The following is a 13,689-nucleotide window of genomic DNA, read 5'->3' as shown; positions in this document are numbered from 1 at the left end:
CCCCTTTACTGTGCATGTCTGTAAGGTTTGCATGATTTTGTTTCCATTTTTATATGAGTTCATTTGAACCACCACTGATGGCAACGGCTGGGAAGCAAGATTTCAAATGCTCTCCGTAAGGTTTACGTTTCTAAAATGAGCACATATTAATTTGGTGACTTAACTATTCATAATAGCCAAGAACTAGAAACAACCCAAATGTCCATCAACTGACAACGGGATAAACAAAACGTGGCCTATCCATACAATGGGTTATTGTTCCCCATAAAGAGAAAGCACTGACGCATGCGACCATGTGGATGGACCTTGAAACCTTGTGCTAAGTGAAGAAGCCAGACACAAAAGGCCATGTACCAAATGATTCCATTGATACGAAATGTCCAGAAGGGGCAAATCCACGGAGACAGAAGTCAGATGACTGGTTGCCAGGAGGTGGGGGCGGAGGGACGGGCTGCTTAAGGGGGTGGGGTTTCTTTTTAGGATGATAGAAATGCTCTGAAATTAGATGTCAGTGATGGTTGCACAACATTACATGTGAAAAGCCACGGAATTGTAAACTTTAAAATGATGAATTTTATATTATGTGAATTTTACCTACATCTGTTCTTAAATGGGTGACCCGGCAGAGCACAAATACCCTCTGATCTATAGACCACATTTCTGAGCCAGAGGAAGAGCGAAATCAGCAGGTTGAAGTAAACCAGTTTATACATAAGCCCCCTCCCACCCCAACTGCCACGCATTCCTCCAGCGCTCTGTTGCCCACACGACCGGGAAACCTGCTCTCTCGCCCCAGGGAGAACCAGATGCCTCCATCGCCCATTCATATCCATTCATTCATTTATTCACTCATTCCTTCAATCAGTATTTTATGGGTGCTTTCTCTGTGCCAGCATTTCTGGTGAGACGCACAGAGGTCCTGCTCTCGGGTCTCCACTCTGGAAGTGCAAGGCAGACGAGGAGCAGAGGCCCGTTTGTCTGATGGCCGCGAGCGTACAAAGCACAACCAAGTAGGACAGGGGTAGGCGGAGATGGATTGGCTGTGCAGTCTCCCTCGGCAGACAGCCGTGCCTGGGAGCCAAAGGACTGGTCATCTGGAGGTGGCTCCGTGATCAGGGCTCACAAACAGGTCTGATGGCTGCACACGTCTAGGGCCACCAATGGGAGCCCTCACCCCAAAGGCAGGAGACCTCCAGACCCTGCTGCCTTCTGCACCCGATCGCGGACCACGCACAACTCACCCTCCAACCACACTCAGCTCCTCCCCACCTTTCTAGCTGCTGGCCCTTGCCCAGTTTCTTCTCTGCCTAGAACTTTCTCGATTTCTACCCCTGCCCTATGCCTGATAACTACAAGCCAGTTTTCATGTTTCAGCTTAGACATGGCTTCCTCCAGGAAACCATCCTCAACTCCACTATGGCTGACCCCGACCAGCCCCTGGTGGGCCAGGTACCTACTCTGCTCTCTCAGCACTGATCACACAATGTCACCATTGTCTGATTTCAACTGTGCGTCCCTAAGTGGACCCAGAGCTCTGTCAGGACGAGAGACCTGTCTCAGTTATCTCTGAGTCCCAACTACGGCTCATTGGAGGGGTCTGCACACACGGAGTTGAAATGAACACATGGAACTTGCAATATTAAGGAACATAAAGTTTATAGTCTTCTATAAGCATTAACTGTCCATAATACACCTGATAATTTAATTGAGGTGGAGCTCATTAAGTCAAAAATTGAAATAAAAATCTTTCACAACACTTCCCCAAGCATCGTGCCTTAAATTGTTTTATATTCAGTGTCTACCATATGCAGGACCCTGGAATACAAACTGTGTGGTATCTCATCCTACAAGGTCAGAGGCAAAAGCAGTAAACAAAGCCCTGTGGTGGCTGGAGGTGGCTTGTCCTCTCATAAACACACACACACATGTGCACACACACACGTGCACGCACACACACGTGCACGCGCACACACACAGGGACAGCTGCCGCAGACAGCAGCAGCTGAGCTCTGTCACCAGGGAGTGCACCGAGCCGATGATGAAGTACCTTTGTTGTAACCAAGCGCCGTAGGGAAGCCAGCTGGCAGGGCCGCGTGTTGCATGGACAGGAGTGGAGAAGGCCAGGTCCTCCATGAGCTCCTGGGGGGAGAGGGGTGGGCACTGCATGAGCTGGAGGCACAAGGGCGCTGCACACTTCCCCGTGACAAAACATCTCCCTGGGCCCCAGGAGCCCTTCTAACCGTGCAGGACACCTTCCGACATACAGACACACTTCCCGATAGTTGGCACCTCCAAATTCATATGTCAGAATGCTTTCTGATAACTGTTTTTCCCCTCTATAGAAGTGTGGGACACCTTAAGGATATTAGGGAAATCAATAAAAACAAAGATATTTGGAGACACAGATTAAAAAAAAGGAAGACGTCACCTTCCCAGAAACCACGTGTGTGTGTGTCTTCAGCAGAATCGAGAACATCAAATTTCACAGGGGGTTTTGACTCAGCATTACACGATTTCTTCAAAGCGTGTTCGCAGCAGCCATCGTTAGCGACATGGTCTGCCGGTTCGTCATTGTCTACCCACCTCCTAACACTGTCTTTGGCACATAGTAGGTACTCAATAAATGCATGAATGGTAAATGGCCAATATTGCACGGAGGGGATATTATCAGCATTGACTTAACTGTTTCCTGCAGTTAGACATTTAGGCACTTCCTGCATTAGACATTGTTTCTAATAACTGGCTGTTATAAATCATACTGTGATAAATTGTGCAATTAGTTCTATCTGTGTCTCATTGATCAACCAAGTAAAGAATCCCTGAAAGGGGTTATCACCCAGCCAAAGGGTGTGCACATTTTCCAAGCCAATATCTGCATTATTTTAAAGGCTAAAAGTTATGTAAATATTCCTTTATCCCAAACCCAACAGCCCAGGTAGCTAGAATTTACATTTTGTTTTGCAAAAGCGAGTACATTCTCCTCATGGAATAAGAATAAATTTTCTAGCCTTCTATGTCCAATATGAAATATATACTTTTGAGAAGCCCAAGAGAACTGACTCTGAAGTGAACTGCATTTTAATAACAGTGACTTGTATTGGAAGCAAAAGGACAGAAGGAAAGGGGAGAGGAAATTTCTAATTTACGCCTTATAAACAGAAAAATACAAGTGAGGAACTCAGGGAGAGGAAGCTTCTGTAAATTAAGCCCATCCTGAGTAAATATGGAGGCAGCAAGCTCACACTGCCCAGTGCTCTGCGTGAGCCCAACCAAAGAGCACTTAAGAAATTCTCTGCCTGTGTACACCACCATAAAAATGCGACCGAGCTAAAAGTTCAAGCGCTTGATCCAATTACCTAATTCTGCTATAATCTCATAAAGGGTAATTATGTGTTGATGATGCTAGGTCATTACGGGCTGTTGTGACAGTCAGCAGCTTTAAATATTAGTTACCTCACAGTGAGCCACCTTTATTGGGCACGACCAGAGAAGTCAAGTTTCAGACAGCTTTTCCGTGATAGGCTGATAGCCTCGTGAGTGTTTATGGCCTTTACATTTTGCTCCTGTGTTTATAGGACTCAGGTGACACCTCCAGGTACGATGACAACCAGGTGTAGGTATGGAAATTGTTGGGGCTCATCAGAGACTGCCCTGTGTGGTCCAGGGTAAGGGTGCAGGGCTGAGAATCAGGGATCTGGGCTCGGTCCCCTGTAACAGCTCCACTGCTGACACTTGCAACCTCATTCAAGGCGCTGCCTATCCCTGGGCCCCAGAGCCACCCTCCCTTCAGTGAGGATATTAGATTGGATGTGTCCATGCACCTTCCATTTCTTTGGAAAATAGCGACTGGCAATAAGAGCCGATGTAATGGGGTGTTTATCATGTGACAGGTGCTATTGGGATAACCCCCGACACCCTGGTCCTGTCTGGGACTTGTTTTTCTATCATTTCAGATGGACTCTGGCTCAAGCCTTCATCAAACTATTGTTTTTTTCAGTTGGCCACCCTGTAAATTGCTAGGACAATTGACATGCTGAAGTTTTATAAACTTCAGAATACAGACAATGTTAACAATTTTAATCAGTGTGTATCTGAGCAGCCCCTTTCCATGTCACTTGGTGGGGGCAGGTGCAACAGCTTTGTATATGGGGTACATGGAACAAGAGACCCCAACCGAAAGACCACCCCACCTGGGGAGGTCTGATTGCTCCCTCCAGAACCTGGGTCCCCCCGCCCCGAGGGTACACAAACGTGTTCAGTTTCCGCCACTGCAACCAACGCTAGTGTCTGTCTCTCCTGGTAGCATGTGAGCCCCTGGAGGGCAGGGATGACGTTTAGACTCAACTCTGCCAGTTAGGATGCCTGGCCGGGGCCTGCCAGGAGCTCCAAAAAATGTCAAAAGGCAGAAATGGGATAAGAGAGGTGGGGAGGGGACAGAGGAATGAAGGAGGGAGAGACAGCCCTGGACAGGAGTGAATCCACGCCTCGTGCATGAGCGAGCCAACAATTCAGGCCCGACTGGCGCTCTTGCAAGGAAGCAAAGTGCCTGGATCTCTTCCAGCACGACCAGAATGAAAGCGCCGCCCTACATACCGCAGGTCATTGGAATCCATCTCTGTCAGGCCCCGCTGAAAAGACACCTCCAGAGCCTGGGAATGGGCCCCCTGGGGCCTTGCAGTCCAGGCTGCTTGGCTGGTGTGTTCCCATGACCCTGGCAAAGGGAAGAGAAAACAGAGGTGGCGTCTGAACGGTGCAGAGAGGGGTGGTGTGTGGTTTCCTGTGTTGAGGTACACAGCCTCGCATTGGCCACGACTTTTCACTCTCAGTCTGCCGTGGGGAAGAGGGAATGATTTATCATTATTCTCATTTCACAGAAGAGGAAAAGGGCTTAGAAACAAAGAGCCGTTTTCAGAGGTTGCGCAGCTCTTCAGAGGCTACACAGAACTAAAAACATGCCCCTTTGGCTCTGAGTCCTCCACACGTCCACTCTCCAAACACCATGCTCTTAGTCTCGCCATCCTTCTAACAGAAAAGCCCTCACCTGCTTCTGGGATGGCTCTGCTCTGCAGTGTCTGCAGGAAGATGCCTCCTGTCCATCTCCTCCAGGAAGTCTTCTCAGATTACTCATGCCTGCTTCCTCCATCCACTCACTCATCCCCTGGCTGGAAACTGTGGGCTCTAGCAAAGAATTCATCACCCTGTGTGGTCATCATCCTCTTGGATGTCATTTCTTGCCTCGGTTCATTTATTCAAGAAAACATATACAGAGCTCCTGGAGGAGAGGAGAGTGAGGCTGGGAAGGGAGTCAAATTGTGCAAGGCGACACAGAAAACCAGATTGGAAGCCATGCAACGATATAGTCACTCAGTGAATATTTAGAGAGAGTTGCCACATGCCCCCCAAATGCTAAGCTCTTTCCAACACCTGCCCCTTCGTGGGGGTTCATTTCTGCCCAATGCTTGGATTTCTGCCAATCCTCCCGGGTCAGGATGGCAGGTGTAATTTAATAATCTGCCAGGTAGTAGCCCAGTAGCCACCTGTCTTCACAGGCAGATGAACCACGCTCACAGTTCTTGGCCGAATGCCCCAAAGAGCAGAAGAGTATCATTTCCACTCTAGTACCTTCCTTCCTTGGCATTTACGGAGCACTCATGTGAGCAAGTAGGCTGGGCTCCTTTAGGGAATCCAACCATCAAAGAGGGGCAGGGGGAGAGCGGGAGAGCTGGCCTGGTGCTGTCCAGGGGTCCAGTCTCCGGACCCAATTCATCATCAGCCTGGAGAAGACAGGAAGGTACCAGATGGTGGTGGGGAGGCCACAGTAGCTAAAGACGGAGAGAGCTGGACTGAACTCCCAGAAAGAAAGGAGCTGAAGTCTCTGGAACCTCGGTTTCCTTCTCTGCAAGATGAGAATATCACTAGCTCATAGGTGCTAATAGATGATGCTTCTACGACACATAGTACAGCTCCTGGCATACAGCAGGCACTCAGCAAATGGCAGAAATGTCCTTATCACGACGAGTAAATGTTATCATTTCAAACTCTGCTCTACAGCTTTTGTAAACAAGTTTCTCCTTAGAAGAGCTGCCTCAAACCAGGGACCAGGAAGTCCGAGGGGGGAGGGTCCCCAAGCCTGTGCTGCTGCTGCTGGACGCTAAGCCACTGGCAACTCCTTCCATCTCTGCAGTTCAGGGTACTTGTCTGTAAGCGGGGGCTTGTCTTGCCTTCCCTCCTCACTCACAGAGGGTGGAGGAAGGATCAGGTGCCGTGATACACACGAAAATACTTTGTAAAAAGTTCTTTTCAAGGTTAGCTTCACAGGACACAAATATATGCTATTGGTGCTCTGCTTGAAAACTCTGGATGTCTCCCTACTGATTATGTGAGAAGATCCAACTTCCCGACACTACCCCTCCCAGAACTTGTGACTGGGCTTTTTCTATTTCTCCAGCCTCTCTGAACGGCAGTGCCTGCCACCCCCACCCCACCCCCACCCCACAGTCTCCATCTGCTGTGGGACGACTTCCCTGACCCCTACTCCCCCAACACGCATCCATCACAGCAGGCTACACTCCAATTACTTGCTCATGTGACTGGAGCCCCTGAGGGCTGCTGCTGTCTCTTTCATTCGTGTGTCCCCAGCACCAGCACTCAGCCAGCCCAGACTGGCTCGGTGTCTGGCAGGAAGGACGTGGAGGCAGGGCCTTCTCAGGAAGAAGCTCTTTTGGTCCTATAGTGGCTCCTCCACACAGGGCTCAGGAGTTCATGGGAAACGGGCCAGCCAGCAGCAAAGTCCTCTCTGAGTGGGACCCACACCAAGGACCCCATCCTCAAGGCTGGTGCTCAGGCAGCCCCAGGAGACGTGGAAGTGAGCCAGAGGTGGATCAAAGCCCCCTTCGGGACAGAAAAAAAAAAGCCAAAATGTGGTATCCTGGCAACAAGCCTGCAGTGGGGACGGGTGAAACAGGAAGTCAGAGGAGGAGAGGGGAGAGGAAGAGGCACAAGGAGAGGAAAGGGTGAGCAGAGTGGGGAGGAAAGCTGGGGCCGACTCCCCACGTCCCCTCTAAAAGCGGAGAGGCGAAGTGGTGTAGGGGCTCAGAGTGGACTCCAGGACCAAGCCCCTCTCCACTTGAGCTGCCGGACGACTTACTTAACCTCTCCATGCCTCAGTTTCCTCACCTGTAAGAAGGGCTAATCAGAGTGGAGTGCCTCACTGAGTAGTTGTGAAGATGAAATGACTGAATAGTAGTGAGTGTGTAGAGGAGTGTCCGGCACTGGTGAGCACCCACGAAGTGTCAGCTGCTGTTTTTAAAGTTCATGAACCATTCAAACAAATTGATTCTTTCCATGTCACCATTGTCTCTATTTCTGCCCAAACATTATCAATACAACTTTTTTCTGCAAGTTTCCTTTTCTGAGAAAACTCGACTCAGAACTGAGAGTAAAAAAAAAAATCAGCTGTGTCATGCAGGGCCTCTGGTCCTGCTCCCCACATAAGAACCCAGGACATGGTGAGGCCAAAAAGAAACACCCATGGAGCCATAGATAGGGGAGTCAAACCACTATAGTCTCGCTGGCGGCTGGTCAAGACACAAAGCAAACATCCACTAGTACCCCAACAAGGGGTCTTCCTGCCCCTCAGTCTCACTGGCGGCCAGACAAGACACAGGAAGTAGGATCCACATGATCCGCAACCCACAATCCACTTTCTAACCTCACTTGCTAGCCGCAGTCCGCCATCCGCTTCTCTGCCAACCAACCAACCCAACCCTCCTAGCATAGCCACAGCAGTTATATCAGTGGCCAATGGCTAACTGGTTACAGCTGACGGCCAACTAGTCACAGCTGACGGCCATCTTCTACCCGAGCCAGCACCTTTCCACGTGAGGCCGAGAGCCTGGAAACTGCTCTCTGGGACTCTGTCCCCACAGCTGCCACTCTCCTTCCTACACGAGAACTTTCACAGCCGCTCCCTTCCTAGGGGACAAATGACTCGCTCTTCAGTGTCCTCTATCATCTGGCCCAGTCAGCTTTTTCTCCCCTGGGAGCTCTGCTCTCAGCGACACTGATTACTGGCACATTCTCTGTCCACACCTTAGCTTAACCCCGCCCCCCCCAAATGGTGTGTGTGGGGTTAACATATATGCAGAGAGTCAGGGACCTAGAGCTGACTGAGCTCTAGGTGTGTGTGTATGGGGGGTGGGGCGTTGAGAATACATGACCACAGGTCTGTATCCCATGGGCACTTGGGCTTGGGCTCATACCATCCAAATGACTCACAAACTTCCAGTCAGTAAAGGAAGAGGAAAAGGTTCCCCGAGCCAGTGAAACCCCTTGTCGTGCGGGAGACCCTGCTCGCTGCGCCATTTGTCGTGCGGGAGACCCTGCTGGGTCTCTGCTCCCACTCCCCACACAAGAATGCAGGATATGGTGAGGCCAAAAAGGAACACCCACGGAGCCATAGGTAGGGGAGTCACACCACTATATTCTCTCTGGCGGCACTATACTCTCACTGGAGGCTGGATCCACACTGTCCGCAAACCGCCATCCACGCTTGCCAGCCCAGCCCCCATCTTCTTGCTAGCCCCCATTTCCTGCTAGCGTAGCCACAGCAGTTATATTAGTGGCCAATGGCTCACTGGTTACAGCTGACGGCCAACTAGCCACAGCTGATGGCCATGCAATCACAGTTGATGGCCATTTACTACCTGAGCCAGCACCTGTCTATGTGAGGCCGAGAGCCTGGAAACTACTTTCTGGGGCTCTGCCCCCACACTCCACCCCTACAGGCTCTCGCCTCACAATCTACGCGACAAGCGCCTGGGGGTGAATGCAATATCCTGGACACAGCCAGGCTCTCTGGGCACAGCCAGGGTTTCTCAGGGCACCACCAGTGCTTCTGGGCACGGCCAGACTTCCTGGACTTCTTAGGGTACCACTTGTCTTCCCGGACACAGCCAGGGTTTCTCAGGGCACCACCAGTGCTTCTGGGCACAGCCAGACTTCCTGGACTTCTTAGGGTACCACCTGTCTTCCCGGACACAGCCAGGGTTTCTCAGGGCACCACCAGTACTCCTGGGCACAGCCAGACTTCCTGGACTTCTTAGGGTACCACCTGTCTTCCCGGACACAGCCAGGGTTTCTCAGGGCACCACCAGTACTCCTGGGCACAGCCAGACTTCCTGGACTTCTTAGGGTACCACTAGTTTCCCCGGGCACAGCTAGGATTTCTCAGGGCACTGCCACTCTCTGTGGGCACAGCCACACTTCCTGGACACAGCCAGGGCTCTCAGGGCACTGCCACTCTCTGTGGGCACAGCCACACTTCCTGGACACAGCCAGGGCTCTCAGGGCACTGCCACTCTCTCTGGGAACAGCCCGACTTCCTGGGCACAGCCAGGGTATCTTCAGGGCTCAGCCAGACTTCCTGGACTCAGCCAGGGCTCTCAGGGCACTGCCACTCTCTCTGGGAACAGCCCGACTTCCTGGGCACAGCCAGGGTATCTTCAGGGCTCAGCCAGACTTCCTGGACTCAGCCAGGGCTCTCAGGGCACTGCCACTCTCTCTGTGCCTCTCAGGGTACCCTGCTGGAACAACAGCGACTCACAATCAAGGTGCTTACATATTCTCAATGGCGGCCAGTCAAGAGACAAAAGCAAATATCCCCCAGTTCCACTAACAACAGTTCCCAAACAAACAGTCAAGCGGTCCATTAAATTAGGGATGGAAGGCAATTCCCCATAGTCCATAGTCATTCACCAGGGCTGTCCTGGGGTGAAGGACGACCTTGACCTCACCCTCATCTCCCATGGAGGACTCAGCAAGCGTTACCTCCTGGGACTATAAGTCCTGCATCCGGGCTGCCTGAGCAGGAACTTCCCCGGCCCACAGGGCTGCAACGACCTTCGCTTTCTCCGGCCTGTGCTGGTTGGGGAACCGTCCACATCTTTCCACCTCTCCACGGGGCTCCATCTCTCCAGCAGCTGCATGGCTTTTCCTGTGCTGGTGGGAGAACCGTCCACGTCCTCCCTCCACGGGGGTCCAGCTCTCCGGCAGCTGCTCCTGGTCTTCCAGAGACTGAGTGTTCATACACACAAACTGCTCCACCATCCTTTGGAGAGCTTTGGCCGGCACCATACCCTGCTCGCTGCGCCATTTGTCCTGCGGGAGACCCTGCTCGCTGCGCCATTTGTCGTGCGGGAGACCCTGCTGGGTCTCTGCTCCCGCTCCCCACACAAGAACGCAGGATATGGTGAGGCCAAAAAGGAACACCCACGGAGCCATAGATGGGGGAGTCATACCACTATATTCTCTCTGGCGGCACTATACTCTCACTGGAGGCTGGATCCACACTGTCTGCAAACCGCCATCCACGCTTGCCAGCCCAGCCGCCATCTCCTTGCTAGCCCCCATTCTTCCTCTCCTCCTCTCCTTGCTAGCACAGCCACAGCAGTTATATTAGTGGCCAATGGCTCACTGGTTACAGCTGACGGCCAACTAGCCACAGCTGATGGCCATGCAATCACAGTTGGCCATTTACTACCTGAGCCAATACCTTTCTATGTGAGGCCGAGAGCCTGTAAACTATTTTCTGGGGCTCTGCCCCCACACCCCTGGCGACGGATACTCCTAATATCCTTGAGCCTACGGTGCCCTTGGGGCTGAAGCAAAGACACACAGGATGCCCACAGATAAAGCCCGGAGGCCAAGATTACAGAACCCTCAGGAAAACACACTTCATGAGTGGAGACATAAGACATGTATTGAACAGAGCGTCTTCAAAAACATCAAATAATAGAACTATTGACTAAAGACCATAAAGCAGATTCTTAAATTAATGTTTAACTTTTATATTAATGTAACACTTACTGTGGGTCAGGTACTGCTCTAAGAGTTATATATACATACATATATATATATATACATATATATGTGTGTGTATATATATATATATGTATATATATATATATACACACATATATACATATACATACATACATTCATTTAACTTCAAAGTAATATTAGGTGGGTAGGTATGATTGTACCCACTTTAAAAATAATAAAACCAAAGCACAGAAGGACCACATGGCCTGAATTTGAACCTCAATAGTTTGGCTACAGAGTCTTCATGCTACAGAAACATGTAGCAAACTTGAAGAAAATTACTTATTAACAGAATGTTACTTAGAGAGATAGAGTTAGAGAACATGAAAGAGACTATAGGCCACTCAACAAAAAAATGAAGCAGTACTACAATGTTAATACAAGTTACAGAAGGAAAGAAAGGAGAAAGCAGAGAGGCTAATAGTCAAATATATGACAGAATTTTCCAGAAATGCTGAAAAATATAAATCCTCAGATTCAGGAATCACAAATTCCAATTAAGATAAATAAAAATAAATATGTCTTGTATCAGAACTCTAGAATCTCAAAGACAAAGCAACCAATGACAGAGAGAGAGAGAGAGAGAGAGAGAGAGAGAGAGAGAGAGAAATAGATCAGCTAAAAATATATGGCAATTACACCAATAGCAGGCATTGTTAGAAGCCAGAGACAATGGAATAACATTGTCACATTACCAAGAAAAAATAATTGAAGACCTAGAATTCTGTATCCAGGTAATGATCGCTTGATAATGAAAACAAAATAAAGACATTTTCAGGAAAAGACTAAGAAGGTTTACTTGTAAAATGCCTTGCTGATAAAATACTATTAGGTTGGTGCAAAAGCAATTGTGGTTTAAAAGGTTAAAAATAATCGCAAAAACCACAATTACTTTTGCACCAACCTAATAGTAACAAATGTGCTCCAGGGAGAACTAAATTAAACCCAGAAGGAAAAAATAAAATACAAGAAAAAATGGAAAGCAAAGAAATCTAAACAAGTATTGACTATATAAAATAATAATGACTAGTGCGAGAAGTATAAAAATACAGTGTGGAAATATATTGCGGGACAATATAAGAGATACAAACGGAGGTGTCAGAATTCAAGTCTTCTAGAATCCTGTGTACAGGAGGAAGGTAGAGATATTAAGCCAAGAATGCATCTTGAAACTTTTAAGAGTAGTTGCTAAAGAATAGAAATATAATGTATACTCAGGATGAAAGGTGGAATAAAGAAAACTTAATCAGTTTTACAGAAAGTAAGAAAAGAGAAAAACAAGGAGCAGAGCAGAGACAGGGTAAATAATAGACACAAAATAAAGTGATGGAAATAATTATGTGTATCCATTATTACAATATTTATAAATGGACTAAACTCTCCATTAAAAAGACAGGGAACCTCATATTGGCTTTCTAAACTACAGCTCCATGCTGTTGCCAGAGACATACCTACAACTGAAAGACAGAGAAAAGTTGAATGTAAAAGAATGGGAACGTTGTACCAAGTAAATACTAACTAAAATAAACTCACTATAGCTATTCAACATTAAACAAAATAGACTAGAAAACATAAACCATTATTAAGGATAAAGAAGGTGGGTACCTGATTGCAAAACAAAGATTGATAGTGTGAGAGAAAAATACTGGACTTGTATGCACTGAAAAATAGAGCCTCAAAAATATATACACAAAGCAAAATTAAGAAAATTAGAGAATTTGCTAAATCGATCACCATAGTTGGGTATGTAAACACGTCTTCCTCAGAACTTGACAGACCAAGCATACAACAAATCAGGATAAATAAAATTTGAAGAACACCCTTAATGAGCCTGATATAATTATATATACCTGAAACTAGTAATAACTAAATACATATTACTTGCAAACATACATGGAACATTTGCAAGAAGTGATCATAATTTTGGGACTAGAGTAAGTCCTCATGAGTGAAAAAGACATTGGGCGGAGGGGGTTGTATCACTTTACCGGGTCTCCTGAACAAGCCATTTTCCTCCCTGGGCCTCGGTTTCTTCAAATGACATCACTGAGCTCATTTATTCTCCAAATCTTAGGTAACCACTTTCCTTTTCAACTTAATTTGGATCCATCCCCAGTTTCAATTCTGCTTAGTATACACAGATCAAGACAAATTTTACTCTCTCATTGTAAAAACCTGTCAGCCCCCTTTCATAACATGTCAGTTTTCTCTTTTTTATCATTTAAGACAAATGATGCCTCTTTTCCGCCGCTTCACCCTAATCTCCCCAAGTTTGCTGCTGTGACAAATGGCCCATTCATCAAGTAGCATACCTTCCTCTGTCCACTCATGTTTATCTGCTTCTTTGATTGATGAAAGAAATGGAACAAATCAATCACCACACAGCCCCTCCATCACTGTCCACAACCAGGCAGCCTCTTCTCACACCCTCCCATCTCCACCATCTCCACCATGTCTCCTGTCTCCTCCCAGCCTTTCTCCACACTGGGTCCAAAACGGTCTTCCTCAAACCCACACAGTCATCCATCTTCCTGGCGGGAGCTCCCCATAGCTGTGAGGGGCCACGAGCTCAAATTCCTACAGCAGTCAGGTGAGGGTCCCGCTCGTGCTCACTGGGTCCTCTCCCCAGCAGGGCCCACACATCCATCCTTTCCTTCTCAGCATCCAGATGATGGAAAGTGTTCTGCTGTTCAAAGTCTTCCTTATTGGTTCACCAACTCCCCATCCTGCACAGCTTTATGGTCTGGCCAATGTCTGAAGGAGAAAACTAACCAGGTGTTTGAAACTCACCTCCCCAGTCTCTAAATG

General features: G+C 48.3%; 1 long non-coding RNA gene across 10 annotated transcripts in view; it reads right to left on the bottom strand.

Moving 5' to 3' along the window:
- LOC109439466 (uncharacterized protein C4orf50) overlaps positions 1 to 13,689 on the bottom strand; it is a 105,893-nt gene that overhangs the window by 24,348 nt on the left and 67,856 nt on the right. For 8 of the 10 annotated variants that reach the window (XR_012492539.1, XR_012492547.1, XR_012492538.1 and 5 more), the window contains one exon: positions 2,048 to 2,139. The exons of 1 other annotated variant lie outside the window; for it this stretch is intronic. This is a non-coding gene — a long non-coding RNA (uncharacterized protein C4orf50). Of the gene's footprint in view, positions 1 to 2,046; positions 2,140 to 13,689 lie in introns of those variants that run through there. One more of the 10 variants, XR_012492531.1, reaches the window with a different exon arrangement.

Source organism: Rhinolophus sinicus, linkage group LG02 (assembly GCF_036562045.2).
Source record: "Rhinolophus sinicus isolate RSC01 linkage group LG02, ASM3656204v1, whole genome shotgun sequence".
NCBI lineage: Eukaryota > Metazoa > Chordata > Mammalia > Chiroptera > Rhinolophidae > Rhinolophus > Rhinolophus sinicus.
The sequence above is the reverse complement of the archived record's forward strand: the minus strand, read 5'-3'. Positions and strand labels throughout refer to the sequence as shown.